This window comes from Archocentrus centrarchus, chromosome 16 (assembly GCF_007364275.1).
Source record: "Archocentrus centrarchus isolate MPI-CPG fArcCen1 chromosome 16, fArcCen1, whole genome shotgun sequence".
Classification (NCBI taxonomy): domain Eukaryota; kingdom Metazoa; phylum Chordata; class Actinopteri; order Cichliformes; family Cichlidae; genus Archocentrus; species Archocentrus centrarchus.
Window position 1 is genome coordinate 23,121,725 of NC_044361.1, and position 16,354 is coordinate 23,138,078.

The 16,354-nt window shown below is 38.8% G+C and overlaps 1 protein-coding gene across 1 annotated transcript in view; it reads left to right on the top strand.

Annotated features, from left to right (window-relative positions):
* The window catches only part of galnt1 (UDP-N-acetyl-alpha-D-galactosamine:polypeptide N-acetylgalactosaminyltransferase 1), a 55,614-nt gene that overhangs the window by 10,314 nt on the left and 28,946 nt on the right, over window positions 1-16,354 (top strand). Inside the window, exon 2 of the mRNA XM_030749971.1 lies at window positions 8,081-8,194. The gene's annotated coding sequence lies outside the window, so the exon portion shown is untranslated. The remainder of the gene's footprint in view (window positions 1-8,080; window positions 8,195-16,354) is intronic.

Here is a 16,354-nt window from a genome sequence, read left to right on the forward strand (position 1 = left end):
ACTATTCTGTGAGCAGACGTCTTGCCCTCCGGTTCTCTCTTCATCTTCTCTGTTCACCTAGTGACAGAAAGCAGCAAGCTGCAGCACCTAGACAGAGGCTGTGCGCTGTGAGAGGAGGACAATAACAAAGACATTTAGTCCCTTCTAACATCCTTTCTGAAAGTTTTTTTTTGTGTGTGTGTGTGTGTGTGTATCTTAACCTCATGATTATCTTTAGTTTGTGTGTTTTCTAATTTTTGTCAGAAAGTGGTCAGTGGTTACAGAAAAACGAATGTTCAGCATTCAGTTTTCGCCATTCCGGAGCCCGACAGATTGTATTAATAACCCTATTTCTTGTGTACTGCACCAAATTCAGTTCAAAACATGCTGTTCCATGCCACATGTGCTGTTTATATGTAGGTATTGTATATGTAGGGCAGAGATCTTCTTATTGGTGACTCCTGTACAGTTTGGCTGTCTGCTGGTTTTGTGCTCATTTGAACTTCCTTACGGTAAGAGTAACTGGAACCAGTTGCTGAAAGATAAAATATTTGCGAGTACAGTTCAGTTGTGTTGTTCTCAATACCAAAAACACTGCTGCAAAAATATAGTCAGATTGGAAGAATGCTTGCAAATGTTTCCAAAAATATTTTTATCTGATACAGTTGTTATTAACATGGTGTAACCAAATCAGTCAACAACATTAACAGTCCAACATCCCTGCTGTTAAATTACTTTCTGCAGTCCTGCAGTGTGTTGTCAGGCATAGCTTATTTTCAGTGTGTATGTGTTAAAAAGAGAGAGAGAATGGATAAATGAGGGGCAAATTGTAACTCCCTGCTAATGCTACAGTTGCACTAGAGAAAACGGTGAATGGAGACTGCGGCACAACCAGAATTATTGTGACTGCAGTGCACTTGTGATCTTGTTGTCTTGGTTGCTTTGAAATGGCTGTTTCGAAGACTGAGACCGGGTCTGCGACCACTTGCAGTTAGTTCCCACCTTCAATGCAAAGTTGGTGTGTCAAGACGGCGTTAATACAGTAATAAGACAGAGTCAGTCTGCTATTAGTTTGAGACTGAATGGGGTCAAGTTTGCAGTTATCTGCAATCTGTGATAATATGGCAACTAAGTATGGTAAATCAGCAAAAACTGGCAATCTGTTTCCATCAGAAATTCACATTAACTACTAATTGTTACATAGTTGATGCAGGATAGCAACTTAACTGCAAAATGGCATGGACACTTGGCAACCTTGCTTTTATATAGGAACATAACCAGAAAACAACAAGTTGATAACCAGTTGACCCTATTGCAAAGAGATGTGTCGCATACAAGTTGCGCTTGTCAGTGCAGACTGACTCTCATTGATTGCGACGTTTTGTCAGTCTGTCTGCATTTATAAACAAGAAGCACTCCAAGAGTGCAAACTTCCACCAAGACAGCTCACTCTCTGGGCAGTATCTACTTTTATATATATTCATTTTGTTACTTGTCCTTTCTGAAAGAAAGGCAGATGTGAAATGTAAAAGTAAGATCAGAGGTTAAATGTGACATATTTGGATGCAAGCTATAATGTGATATTTAGAAATCCCATATACCAGTATCATTTCCTAAATGTTGCCAGTACAAACAAAGGCCTTGAAGAAGAGGTCAGCAGTCCAAAGTAATGTGATATTTAGAATCCCCATATATCATTTCCTATATGCCTATTTGTTGTCAATCCAAACAGTGGCAGTAAATAGCATATTTATTTATTTATAGCATTATTATCAGTTTGATATTCAGATCAATCTATTGACCTTGAAGGTCAAATGTGACATCTTTATACAGTTTTGTATATATTGACAATGTACACCATTAAGGTTGCAACAATTCCTCAAGTAACTTGAATAATTTGATTATAAAAAATCCTCGACACAAATTTGTTGCTTCAATGCTTCGTTTAAAGTTTAAACGAAGCATTGAAGCAGTGCTTCAGTGTTTAAAGTTTAAACACTGGAGCTCAGGTGTCTCCATGTAAGCGCAAGTGTTTCACCCACATTACCATCATTAAAGTTCTCAGTTGCTGTGACAGATTTCTGTCGACCCTTTAACACCGAGAATATCATCGCCAACACATTTTTCCACGCCTCCACTGCTCTCTACACCCATGTGTGTTGCTGGGCTGAGAATTTCAGCTGTTAGCTCCAGGAACAGATCGCTACAACCATAGTTTGCTAGCGGGCACTGCCATTAACACTAGCGATAATTCGTTAAAGACAATGCTTGCGAAAACAAAGCATTACAACATTAAGCTCATGCAGCCCCCACTTTTTCAAAAAAAACACGGATAACACAACAGCTCTAGTTGTTTTACGCGTAGTCTGTGTGCACACATACGGCAAGCGCAAAGAGGCGGAGCCATTATCAAGATGGTGAGCTCAGGTGGAGCGAAAGGAAATGTTTTTCTAGCATCCAGAGCATCAGTGCTTTTTCCTGGCATTAAACCTTTACTGCGAAACAGCTGGAGGAGCCCTTCATCAACCAGCTGATCAGCAAGCATCAGTGTGAAGAAAAGAGAACTTTGGAGCTGCTCCATCCACTGCTGTTTGTTTCACACAGTGAAAACTCTGCAGTTAAGCTACGGAAGTTAAAATATGCAGATGAATGTTAATAAGACAACAGTATCCGATTAATCGATAGAATACTCGATTGCTTAAATAATTGATAGTTGCAGCCCTACACGCCACACTTTAAGAATCATAGTTTCTAAGTTATAAGGCTTTTTGTCAATTTTCGACCAATAAATCATTAAGTTGATTTTGAAGACCTTGGTGGATGTAAGCCAAATTTTAATGGATTGTTAGCATGACCCCACTCTACACCCCTGCAGACTTTTATCACAATTCATTCAATACTTTTTCGAGCTATCATGTTGACAGACTGGCACTCATGCAAACCCTACTGAAAACATAATTTCCTTGGCGGAGGTAATTAGATGACAGTTATTTACAACTCATCACTGGTCTGTCTTAGAGTGATTGCAGTCAGAGTGGAACTGAGATTGTTTTGGAGGCAGCTTGTCTCCCCCCCCAGGTGACCTATGCACTCACCTTGTACACTCACCTCTGGGGCAACCAGCTGGTTGCTGCAACTGCTTGTAGTTGGTCTCCAAAAAAATAAAAATTTAGCTGCGAATCACCAAGCACCACTGATTCTTACTAGTCACAAGGGGTTTGCCAATCCTATTTGATGCTATAAATGTGAGTGCATTCAATTATATAATTATAAATGTTTATCATTTTTCTTTTCAATATTTTAAGGTTTTGTTTTCCAGAAATGATCCCCCATATTCATATTTTGATATGGTTTTATGTAAATATTAAATATTTAACTTTTGTTAATATTTAGGTACTAGAAAATAAAGTTTATGATTACTAATGATGCAGTAAGGGGGGCTAAAACCCACTAGAAAAGTGTATTAAATTCACACTGATTAAACCACAAGAGCAGTACAGTACATTGCAAGCCACGTGGAATTGGTTAGGAAGTATGTCCGGATGGGAATGTCTGCCGGGAGTGTTTGTGCCACATCTGGGGGCATGCATGCGCTTAAGCTTGATCCTATTAACACGGCTTGCTGAGCTAGAACAAGGGCAGAAGGGAGCTATAAACCGAGAACAATCACAAACATCCAGATGTTACAAAGATACATAGAATGGATGGGATGTTTAGGATAAATCTGGCCTGTCTAATCACTGAGGGACACAGAAGAGGGAAGGTAGTGTGTATGTGTTTGTGTGTATTGTCACTACTGTTAACAGTGGTCTAGTGGCCTGGTGCTCTGTTTCCTGCATTCTCTGGCGTCAGTAAACAGGATAGCAGATCTGTCTGTACTCCCTGCTTTTATCTGTCCTTTTCTGTCTGTCCTTTGGTCCTCTTTTCTTCCCCTTCCTACGCTGCTTCACTCTGAGTACAAGCAGTTATATGTGGAAAAGACTAGGTATCTAGCTCCCACTGCACATCATTAGTATGGCAAGCAAAACAGGCAAAATGGTGAGTTGTTTCATACCAGGATATGTGTGACATGATCTTATTTGGATGATGTTGGGCCAGCTGCTTCTTACCTATTTTCTCCTCACGCTATTCTTGGCATTCCTGTTTTTCCCTCCTGGGCTTCCCCTGGAAATCTGTCAGAAATGGTGAGCTACGGCTGCAGTCGCTTACGATAATGTTGTCATCTTTTGTGCCTTTCCTCTAGTCCCAGTTTAACATTGATTTGGTGTTTATGTGTGTGCGGTTGTGCTTCAGGCCCTGTAGGGCCTTCTTTCCACACCACTTGAGACATGAGGTGATTGACAGAGCAAGAGGTCTCAAAGGGATGGCTGAATAGGATTTGGACGAAGGGGGAGCAATTTGTTCAGGACTGGCACAGCACTGTTTGTTGGTTGCTAAGACCAATAGATGCCATCTTTGGACTCCCATTGTTTGCAACATACGCTACAAACCAGAGTCACATAACACATGCAGAAACTATGAGCTCGGAAAGCCAAACACCACGCACACCATCTTCATCCTCTCACTAAGCTATCACATAGTCTTAAGAGAAGAGGCCATTCTTTTTCCTGTCCTATGAGTGTCTCCCCTGCACTCTGTGCCTTTCTCTGGAAGTCTTGGAGAGAGGCGAACAGTTAGGTCTAATGCCTTAGACACGGCTGGTTGATCACAGTGTGCTCACACTGAGCTTTGGGGGATTGTGAGGAGACTGATTGACTGTCTGTTAGTTTTAGCTCTACCCACACTACACTCTAAATTGTCAAGAACAAAGGTTGTTCCAGAGCTCCTCAACCTTGGTTGGCTCCAACCTCCAGAGCTCTCACACTTGGGATGCCCAGCTTTACCTTGCAAGGTGTCATCTTATACTTCATGATATTCTCTGTCTGCAAAATGGCTCTACAGAAATGCTTACAGAAAGAGAACCTCTTCTGCTTGCTAGCAGAAATTTCTTCATTAGTCCACCCCATGAACATTTCCTCACCTCTGCATTTGTTAGTCTGCCTGAGTCACTGGTATTTTGGATTTACGACAGGAATTACGTCGGCTCAGGCCTGAATGGAAAGAGCTCTAGTGGGAGAAGAAACTGTTACATTTTGTGAATTAATAACAGAGAGTGTTTGTAGGGACTGAGATAGAGGCAAGAGTAGGGTGGGATGAAGACACAGCCTTTTGGCTCCCATCCTGCATTCCCTGGGTTGGTTCACAGCTGGAACAAAGAAGAAGGGAGGTATACAAAACAAAGGAGTAGCAAAGACTTTGCAGATAATTAGAAATGCACTAACTCCTAGCTTCCCGATTCAGATATCTGCCTGTATGAAAGGCTGCCTTTGTAAATGGGGTTTCTTTTACCAAATTCACTCATTGACATCAATTATATGTCAGTACTGTAATGCCAACTTTCAACTGTAGATTTGATTTTTTTTTGTGTGTGTATTTTTTTTAAGTACCTTGTGCTAAACAGAACAGTTTATGAGATTTTTTTTTTATATATTATCCATGAGCATAATCAGTCACATTCTTCCATGTTCTTGTGTAAGTCCTTTACGGCTATAAAATTAGCTCATTGCAGTAAAAGCAGCTTAGTCACATTCACCTGATGTGCATAAGGGTGTTGGTACTACAGTACATGCGGGTTGTGTTTTGGAGTTATCTCAGTTTGGGCAGTATATAGTGGTATGTTTTTGGCACGGCAGGAAAAAAAAAAATACATATATCCTCGAACATAAAAAAAAAAAGTATCTTGATACAACTGCAGCATATTCATAAATTACTTTCTAAATAAGCCAATTCCACGTAAAAGTGTGTATTTCCACGTAAAAGTGTGTATAGTGTATAGTATATAGAGTATAGTGTATAGTGTGAATTGCTTATTTTTATTTTTATTCTTCTTATTTATATGTGTGTGTATATATGGTTGCAGGTACAAAATACATTTCACTGTGCATTGTACTGTGTATAACTGTGCATGTGACGAATAAACACTATCTTATCTTATCTTATCTTATCTTATAAAACCAGCTACTCAAGAGCATTTGCGTAGCTGGTAAACAGCTGTGTGATTGTCAGTGGGTTTTGAGCTTAGCTTGGCTTGTACAAGATAAATAAAAATCTAATCGTGTTTGTCTGTCATCATGCCATATTCTTGTGTTTTTAAATGATAGAAGTTTGGCCTTCACAACCATATCGGTCCTCTTAGCATGCAACAAAGTGGACACGCAGAGTAGACTTCCCTTACTGGTCTCTGAATACTTCTGTTGGCTTACATAATGTCAGATTTCACTGGCACAACTCTGTGTTTGGACAGGTCCATGCCTGCTCACTTTCTCTGCCTCATGCATCTGTCCATATGTAAGCCAAAACAATGTGGCATCGCATCTGATGTGCCTTGTAAACAAGGTGGGTGGTTCATTGTGCTCATTTTTGAAATGGGCTGTGCTTTTGCAGCAGCGGTATCTATTACAAAACTGTTTTGTGGTTGTAAAGGTACAAAGTCAAGATTATGTTTGTAAGAGAACAATTAATCGGCTAAAAAAACCCACAGACCTTGAGTATTTCTCTTATTCAGATTTTCACAGTTTATTAGTGTGACAGGAACAAAGTACTCTGTTGCCAGACACTTATTTCACACTATTTATTCTCTCATTATTAGCGTCTCTGCTTGTTGTCTGCTTGTCTTGGTTTTTGTGGGTTTTGTCTTTTTTTTTTTTTTACCTAGACATGCAGCGCTCATAAACTCACAAAGGATGAGATGGGTAGAAAGCAGAATGGCAAGAGGAAGAGGTTTGCACCAACAAAGACAGAGAACATTGCTATTTGCACTGCAGTTGTGTGTGAGTGTGTGTGTGTGTGTGGTGGGGGGTGTTCTGGAGTTTTATTTTGTCATTGTCAGGGGAATCTGAGTATTTATAGAAGCTCTTGCTTGTCCTGCTTCCAATTTGCAGATGAATTACATTCCACTCTAACTTCGTGGAGGTTTCTATCATGTAAAGCGTGAGAAAAGAAGGGCAGGAAGAGAGACGGCTTACGACGTATATAAAAGCTAAAGTAAGGAGGAGATGAGGATTGATGACTCACCCAGAAGGAGACAGGCAGACACCTTTGGTGGCCAGGACTCTTCTCTTACTGAAGCATACCTGCACTGCAGCATAGCCTCCTCACACTCACTAACGCATAAGTGTGTGGGCTGGCAGGAAGAGATTTATGGTATGGCTGCTTTGTAATACAATTCCTCAGTGTACACATATATACAGGCTGGCATATGAAGTCCCAGTGGACCAGAATGATGACTTGGCTTTAAAGTAGGCCAAGGGCCAGATTGAAGGACACACAGACACGCATACACATAGGCCCACACTGAGTCATATTCACTCTCGTCTCTGTTCTCTGTGGATTTTTTTCAAAAATAGCAGATTAATCCAGTGAAATGAGCAGTTCTGAGAATTCGTCAGTTGTCTATCCCTGTTTCCCTCTACTCCATCCTCTCCATCATCCCTCTCTTCCCCCCCTTGCTTTTTTTTATCCTGCTGTGTAGCTGGCAGTGTCTTTGGTCATGTTTGACCTTTGGATTTGTGCTGGAAAGAGGGACGATGATTGGTTTATGGCATAATACACAGAGATGCAGACCTTGAATGCCAGTTTTTAATTGACTGACAACTTTCCAAAGTCTGTACTGGCACCTTTGACTGAATGATGACTCATTTGCACATCTCACTGGGAGCTTATCTTCTGAGATCGTGGACTTTATAATCATGTGAGAAAGGTGTGCCATTATTGTACACACACAGCCAGGAAGTGTGTTTTTTGACCATTCAGTGACAGCTTTGCTCAAGCTTCCTGTAGTTTCCACAGAAAGTGTTGGTCTCTTTTCCTGACCATCTGAAAAGATACTCTTCCAGTGAATTACACATGAATATTTAAAAAAAAAAGTAAATGAAGAACTCTTTCAAAGCATTTCCTGAATTCAGTTTCAAGATTGCACAAAAGTTTTCTCTAACCAGCGTGCTTGGTGCATTTTAACATCCTTAGGAAAATAAATGTTTATATCTGTCTTTTGTTTCTTCAGGGAGCATGTATGAGTGACGCGCAAAAGAGGAAGTGGGATCTCTGAAGCTCCGCCCCCTCTACTGGTGGAGCACCCTGCACATCTGACCAGAGACCCCTTAAGTCACTTTGAAAGGTATGAATTGAGGAGTGATGTGGCTACATAATTCGAGGCAGCATATGCATATGCCACAAATATTATCACCACCCTACACCACCTACTTCTTTTTTTTTTTATTGACCTCAGCTCACCTATGGTCACCCTTTTTTTCTTGCTAAAAGATCCAGTATAGTTTATTTAATAAGCTAAGTTAACTGGACAAAGTGGCACAGATTTAGTCTAAATGTGAACCTTCTTTCAACTTGGTACCCCATATGACCATGATATATAATAAAAATATATTTTTATTCATGTTCAGGCAAAATAAAAATTTGTGTTTGAACTGTTTTTGAGAAATTAACTGTTACATTGTCAAACATAAACCTCAGCACCCCATTAGCAGCCAAATGACTCTTTTGATTTTGAGTGGTGACTCTTGATTGCAAATTGTTTGGGCACATTTGCATTCACTTGGACTCAATTCTGGTACTCATGTTGCATTTCTGCTGCCTTTGTCAAAGAGGTTAGCTAAGTGAAAGGCTTTCCATTAGAGAGGTGGGTCTGCCTTGTTGTTGCCTGAGTGAATCAGGCAGCTGCTGCACACAGGAATGGTACATGCATTTGTTTGTAAGGTGTATGGAAGGGTCCCCTTCATTAGCCTCTGTCAGCCGTGCAACCATGTAGAAAGGTTGGTTTCTAACCATGTAGAAAACATGGTTATGTTTGGTCAAGAATCTAAAAATCTACAGTATGTAATAAAAGATATAACAAGAATAATAAGATTATTATTACAACTGTTCAAATGCATGTAGAAATGCATGTAAGAGATCACTGCTTCAGCTGATCTCTGTCAATTGTTTCTCTCTTTCTTCAGTATCAGTAACTCATTATTCCGTCACAGAAACAACTTGTAACCGTTATGTAACTGTCTTGTATTGTCTTCATATTTCAGACTTTGCTATGATCTATTGTGTATTCGCTGTATGTTCAACGCCTCGAACCTACGTATGCCATTGTTCACGCATTAATGCACTATGATACTATTTATATATGCAAGCTTAAGTATTAAAGTGTCTTTAAATATTTTTTAAACTAAAATAAAGGGTTATTAGTACATAAGTAAGGATGGAAGCCACTGATTTTCTGTAAATTACAGCTATTATCAATTTCTTTTCTATAAATGTGTCAATGGTAAACGAAAGTTCCACAAATAATGAAATGCATTTACAGCATGTTTCCCTTTTTATGGCTGATGGCTAGGTGTGAAAAAGGACAATCTGCTAAATACAGAGATCAGTAAACTCTGAAAATCTAAAAGGACAATGTGTCATATTTTGTCAGTGTGACACAGTATGATACAATATTGTGACAATGTGTGAAGCTAATGTTAGCAGCGGATTAATTTGTGTCTATATTAGTGTAACTGGCTGCTGTGATTCTTTTTTTCCCCCTGTAGTTAAAATCCAGCAGTGCTGTGCTCTGTAATTTACAACACTTCATTATATCTAATTTGTTACCTTATTTGAAATATCTGAACTGCCTAGGTGCTTAACTCAGTCTGGATGTTTGTTTTACCTTATCAGCTGGTGCAGCGGCAACCATAAATCAGCTTTTATCTCTCTGTTCCAGTGAAGTTCAATTAATAGGAGGATTACATGGAGTTTTCTTAAAAAAAACACTGGATAAATGACACTTAAAGCACTGGTATTTGGTACTAATATTTAATATATATATATTTTGTAAAGTAAGAATACTGATTATCAATAATAATTTTTTAAAAATCCCAGCGGTGGCCATTTCTACACACAAGACTGATCATTTTCCAAAGAACCATTAATGCATTGTAATACAAACAATGCAATGCAGCAATACAATTTTGTTGTTGTTTACTTATGTATGTATGTATGTGTGCTTTAGGCTACACATTAGCTAGTATAACATTATAACGAGCTGTCAGAACCTTTGATTGTCATTTTTATTACTTTGTGTTAACCTTGGGCAACTAAGCACACAGAAACTGCACAAAATATTGCAAATATATCACTTTACATGCTTTGGTAATGGACACCCTGACATGACAAAATGTGCTAAAGGTCATGCTCAGTAGACAGCAATGCTGTTTTCTCACAAAAAGATTAGGATATAAATTAAGGACACCCCCCCCCCCCCCTTTTTTTTTTTTTGAGGTTTGGGATAAAAGCAGCCATAATGGTTGCACTGTAACATAGTTTTAGAAATATTACCATTTTTCCTATTTTAAGACTGAAAAAAAAAAAAATAAAAGCAGATTGCAGAAAGTTAGAGGCAGAGAAATCCAGCTGTGCTGTCAGAGGCTCGTAAATCCCTCCTGCTTGGCGTGAGTTATAGTAGGAATAGTAGCAGGTGTAACAGCAGAAAAGAGCAGCAAACATTCAGGAGAGACCAAACACACAAACCTGCTGAGTGTAATGGTTCAGACTTTAAGTATTACAGTGTGATTAGGGAGTTTGTGTGTGAGTATGTGTTAACACCAATTAACACACAGCCTGTGATAGTGTTTTAATTGTGTAAACTGTTGTATTATTTGTGCCAGTCAGTGTGATCAAAGCCTCCACTGTGTACCTTTGCCTTTGTGTGAGACAACTGCAAAAAAGTTAAGCGTTATTAAAAGATAATTTACAGCATACTAGCATCAAATGGACCAACAGGATGATGCAGTTGGTTGCGTGAGCTTATGTGTGTTGTAATCAATTTTATTTTAATGCCTGTACACACACAACTCCACTCTCTTTCCAACCATCAGGGGAATACCCCCGTGACAGTCGTGTATATTGACTTTGGCCAAAAAGCCCCCATTGATTAGAGATTGAAGTATTTAATTCCACTTTGCTTGTGAGCCAAGTTTTGCATTGGTAATCAATTTCAGCTGGGACTTTAACACTGCCATGGGCAGTTCCCTCTGTTCTTCTCTCTGGTTTTTTTATACTGATTTTTAAAACTTTTTATATAGATAGTATTGCTGTGCCATATCAGAACCTCCTCAATAATACTGGTATAAATTTTTACATGATATGAAAGTGTCATGGCATCGCTATATCAATGACATGCATTTATATTCCCTAGTGAGCACAACAACGTGCCAAACCCAGGCATGTCTGACACCAAGAGCGGCATGTCAGCCTCTGATGAGGTTTTTGTAAAAAGGCAAAAAGTAGTTCAACAACCCTCAACAAAGCATTATGCAAAATATGCAAGAGAACTGTCCCTGATAAAGGTGGAAATGAATTTGTTTCACAAGTTGAGGCAAAATGATACCATTAAGTACAACCAGGCTTTGAAGGTACAGGAGAAGAGGTTAGCCCCAAAGTGAACAAATGACCTAGCCAGCTATGACTCAGGATGTAGAGCAGGTCATCTACCAATTGGTTCAATCCCCAGCTCCTCTAGTCTGTCGAAGTATCCTTGGATAAGATACTGAACCCCGAGTTGCCCTCATCAATTGGATGTCAAAGGCATAGAAAAAAAAGGTGCTTGTGTTAATAGATGCTGCAGCAGCATTTATTACTGTAATCGTTAAAACATTGCTTAGTACTTTTTTTTTAATAATCAGAAATATTGTCGTAAATTTCCTTTAAATTCGTGATATGATTTCATGATTTCACCCACCCCAATAGATAGTTTAGTTAGATATGCTGCAGGTCCCTCTACACAGTATCTGCCGTTTTTCACTGTCATCTGGTTGTGTCGAGATTCACAAACAAAATTTGGTGTTCCACTCTGATAATATCTGTCACATTTTAAGAAGAACCATCCTGTGGTGGCTCTTCTTCTGTTCATAGCTTTCTTTGCATCATCCTTTCTCTGTGTCTAGACTGTGTCCACTGAGTCTGTATTTCATCAGGAACTGTTTCTCCTTTGCATTTCTGACAGTTTATAATAGTCTGCCAATTTATAGTCGTACTTTTGGGCCAGATACCAATTGTGTTTGATTTACCTATTGTTCCAGATAAGTATTTTTATCAGCTTAATAATTGAGTTTACTTTGATTTGCTTTTTTGAGGAGATACAAACCCAGCCTCAGGGGGTCACAAGTGAGTGCAATCAATGTGCTGGTACCAAGCCTGGGTAAATGGGAGGGTTGCTTCAGGAAAATCTATGCAAAATCAGACATGCAGATCCATCCACTGTGACAAACCCTTGGGAAATAAGGGAGCAGCTGAAAGTACTTTCTTTAGTTATTGTAAGGCCATCTTGGTCTGACGTTGATCAGTGAGGGTTTCAGTAAAGATACCTTCAGTAAAGGTACCTCATGACCAAAACACATCTGGGGGCTCCTTGAGGGTAACTACTCACTGGTATGGTCCCCTGAGAACTACATTTCTTTAGAGTATTGTCTGTTTGTATGTCAGTAGGAAACCCAACATGATATAATAGCCAGTTGGCAGTTGGCATGACTACAGATAGGCTACAACCACAACAACATGCAGGAGAATGCTGTGATTGGTGAGTGTGTTTGTTGTGTTTTGTAGATTTCATGTTGACAGTGCAGTTGGAAATGAGGGATGCAATTAAAAGCACCTTTTGTTCTTTTTCGAGTAATATAACTCAACGTTATAAGTGACTACTTTCTTTGCACATTGTCAAGTTTATAAGTAGCTACAAATTTTAGACAGAGGCTTCCTCCCCATACCGCTATTAGCCCGACTAATACATCATTTGTGCCTGCATTACCAGCATGTGTTGATCTGTGACCAAAGAAACGATGTGGTAAACTATGCCAGTGCAGATCTGCTTTGTTCTTCGTGGGGATGCCCAAAGTAGTTTGGAGGAAGTGCTAATTAAGTTTTGTTTTTAATATTTCATTTTGATGAGTAAAAATCACATTGTTTTCTCTTGCAGTCTTAATAAAGCTTGGACTATACTGTTTGATGATTCTCTGTGTTTTACTCCAGTTTTAGAGTTATGTGTTGTTTATGTAGGTAATAAAGTCATTTTATAACATAACTTGGCTAACGATTGAATGTTAATGTAGTGGTTGGCAGTGCTGCACCAATCATTGTATGCCTACGTCTATGACATTGTACACTTTGGTCTCTCAAAGGTTTCTGTTATGTTGGAGGGTGCTATGCTGAGTTAGGATCTGAAGATGAAGGATGTTGCTAGTTTCTAGCACCTGCTGTGGGGGGGCACACAAAGATAGGGGGACTTTGCATGTTTTCCTTTTTTAAAAAATTTTTTTTTTATATTAATTTTTTTTTCTAAATGCCAAAAATGCTTATTTTACATGCTTTTTGCTTCAGTGCATTTACTGCCTGATAATATTTAACCGAGGCAGTGATTTTGAGCTCCAGGTAATCATAGTATCAAGTATTTAATAATTTGAATTATTTGCTTTTCTGAGATTTGAGTTTATCTTGGAAGCTCATCATTTTAAATTTGTTGAAGATAACTCTCAGTCAGTACTGCTGCCAGAGGTTGAAGTGCCGTTGTTGTCCCTCCTCTTTTTCCCCCTTTCTTTTTTTCAGTCACTAGCCTCTTCCTTATGTGGACAGAATTATAGTTTTGTTTGCCAATTTTTATTCTGCTTTTATGAGCCCCGTTTGCTCTGGATCAGTATTACCAGCAAAACTCGTGTGATATAGAAATTACCCTCCCACGTCTGTGTGGGAGGGACACCTCGCACAGGAAAAGCAAGGTCTCTGTTTTTGCTTGAAATAACTAACATTATGATGCCCAGAGGGGAATTCACACGCTACCCAACAGTATGTGAAATGATCTAAGGCAGCCTTACCTTTACCTGCAGCAACATTAACATGAACACATTCATGCACCAATAACTGTAATCTAGTAGTTTTCCAAAAACATAATAAGCATTGAAGTGAAATGGACTGTTCTGCATAGTGATTATTTTTATTTTTGGTGCTTTAAAACATTTGATACTCAGACTTGTGAATCTAATTTTGAATGTAGGCCTTCTACATTAAGCTTGAATTATGGTATGAATCCCCTGGCTTATGTGTGGACTATTTTTAACAAATATATTGATTGAAAAATTTTGCTGAAGACTAACATATTCATAGGTTGCCACATAACAACTGTGGAGACTGTTGAAAGACAGCAAAATTTCATCATCTTTCAAGATTTCACCCTTGCAATGGGTTTCATCTTGACCTTTCTGTGACTGAGTTTATAATGTAGTGACATGAACCCTCTTGAACTGGTTAATTAATTCCAAAATGCTATTCAAAATTTCATCTAAAAAATTTCAGTGTCATCTCTGTGGAACTCAAGGGGAGAAGAGGCAGAAAATAAGTCCTGTTTCTTTTTCTTTTTTTTTTTTTTTTTTTTTTACATTAGATATTATGGATTAGATCATTGACAACCTCTGCATTCCTCATGTATTGCTAGTTCCATTCGAATAGGACTTTACATTGAATTAATTATTTTCTAAAATGATTAATAATTAACACAAATTTTATAATCGAATCCCTCTGTCAATTAAGAATCAAAAGCCTTTCGGCCTCATCAATAAAGCATGAAAAGATTCTACCATTGTTTTGTGGTGTATGTGCTGGTTAATTAATATGTTGAGTGTAAATGTGGTCAGTAATGCAGTGGCTTGGTCAAAAAAAAAAAAAACAATTTGCTCTCTACTCTGGGGATTGTTTTCAATAAAAAAAGGTCAGGAACCCCACAATGATAATTCTGCAAGAAAAAAAAAGAAATACAAAACAAGAAACCCCCAAAACACATTTCTCAGCTCTGTAGTGGGGCGAAAAAAAGCCCCAGGCTCCAGATCTCAGGAAAATAACCAGACTATAGAACTGACTGAGGAATGAGACTGAACAACTGAAACAGGGCCTTTTTCAGTTGAGCGGTGCTGTGTTTCAGCATGTCTGCTGGCGTAATTTACTTGTTGTGAGTGTTGTGGAATTGGCAATGTTGTGTCTGATGGCAGTCAGTCACTGTCAGCTGACATTGGGCACTCCTTTTCCATGTTCAGGCTTTGGAAATGAGAATGTAAGGGTGTAAATTTAAGGTGCCTAAAAAATCGAATGTTCCCATTTTATTAATCTGAATTATTAGATGGTATCTGACTAATTCTGCCTTACATTCATTTGCTGGTGGTTTTCTATCCATGTATAAAATATAGGAGCCAAATGGAGCACCCCATACCTTACTACCAAATAACACAGCTGGCTGGGTGACGAATGTGGAAATTATAAAATGTTCACCAAATTGCACCCGTTTCTTTTCGTACAGTAACTGTCGTGCTGAAACTCCACGACTCTCGCTCACTTTGTAAACAAAAATGATATTGACCATCACTGCAAAGATAGCACCGTACTGATCTTGCTGTATTGATTCCTTTTAGATCATTACTAATCAGTATTTAGGCCATTACCAGTATTAGCGAGGTCATCATCAATATCGTGGTTTTACCATACATTGTTTATCATTTCCATATACACTTGCTGGCCACTAAATTTGTTACACGTTGCAAGTACCAGGTTGGTACCCCCTTTTGCCTTCAGAAGTGCCTTAATTCTTAATGGCATGGATTCAACAAGGTGTTCCTGTCAGCTCAAATCAGTTCTGCCATTCTTCTCTGACCTCTGACATCAAGATGGAATTTCACCCAGAGAACTGCTGCTCACTGGATATTTTTTCTCTTTTTGACCATTCTCTGTGAAAATCCCACTAGATCTGCAGTTTGGGGAATACTTAGACCAGGTGTATGGCACCAACTACTCTGACACATTCAAAGTCACTTAAATCACCTTTCTTCCCCATTCTGATGCTCAGTTTGAGCTTCAGCAGGTCTTGACCATGTCTAATTGCATTGAGTTGTTGCTATGTGATTGATTAGATATTTGCTTTAAAGAGCAATTAAGCAGGTAAGCAGCAAAGATAACTTATACAGACAAGTGATTGTCTCTATAACTAATGGAGTTGGAGTATTGGAGTTTTTCTAAATAACACGTAACACTGATCATTGAGACCCATTATAATTTGGAATATTAGTCAGTTATCTAGAAGTAAATTAAATTAAAAACTGTCAAAAAATGTAGGACATAAATCAGTAATCAATCTCAGTTAGAGCCTCAGTATGAACCTATTAATAATACAATCCTGTACACCTGCAGAGCAGCTGCCTCACTCTGAACTCCTGACATGCTACATTAATATAAAGTTAAACTTGTTTTAATGCCTTGG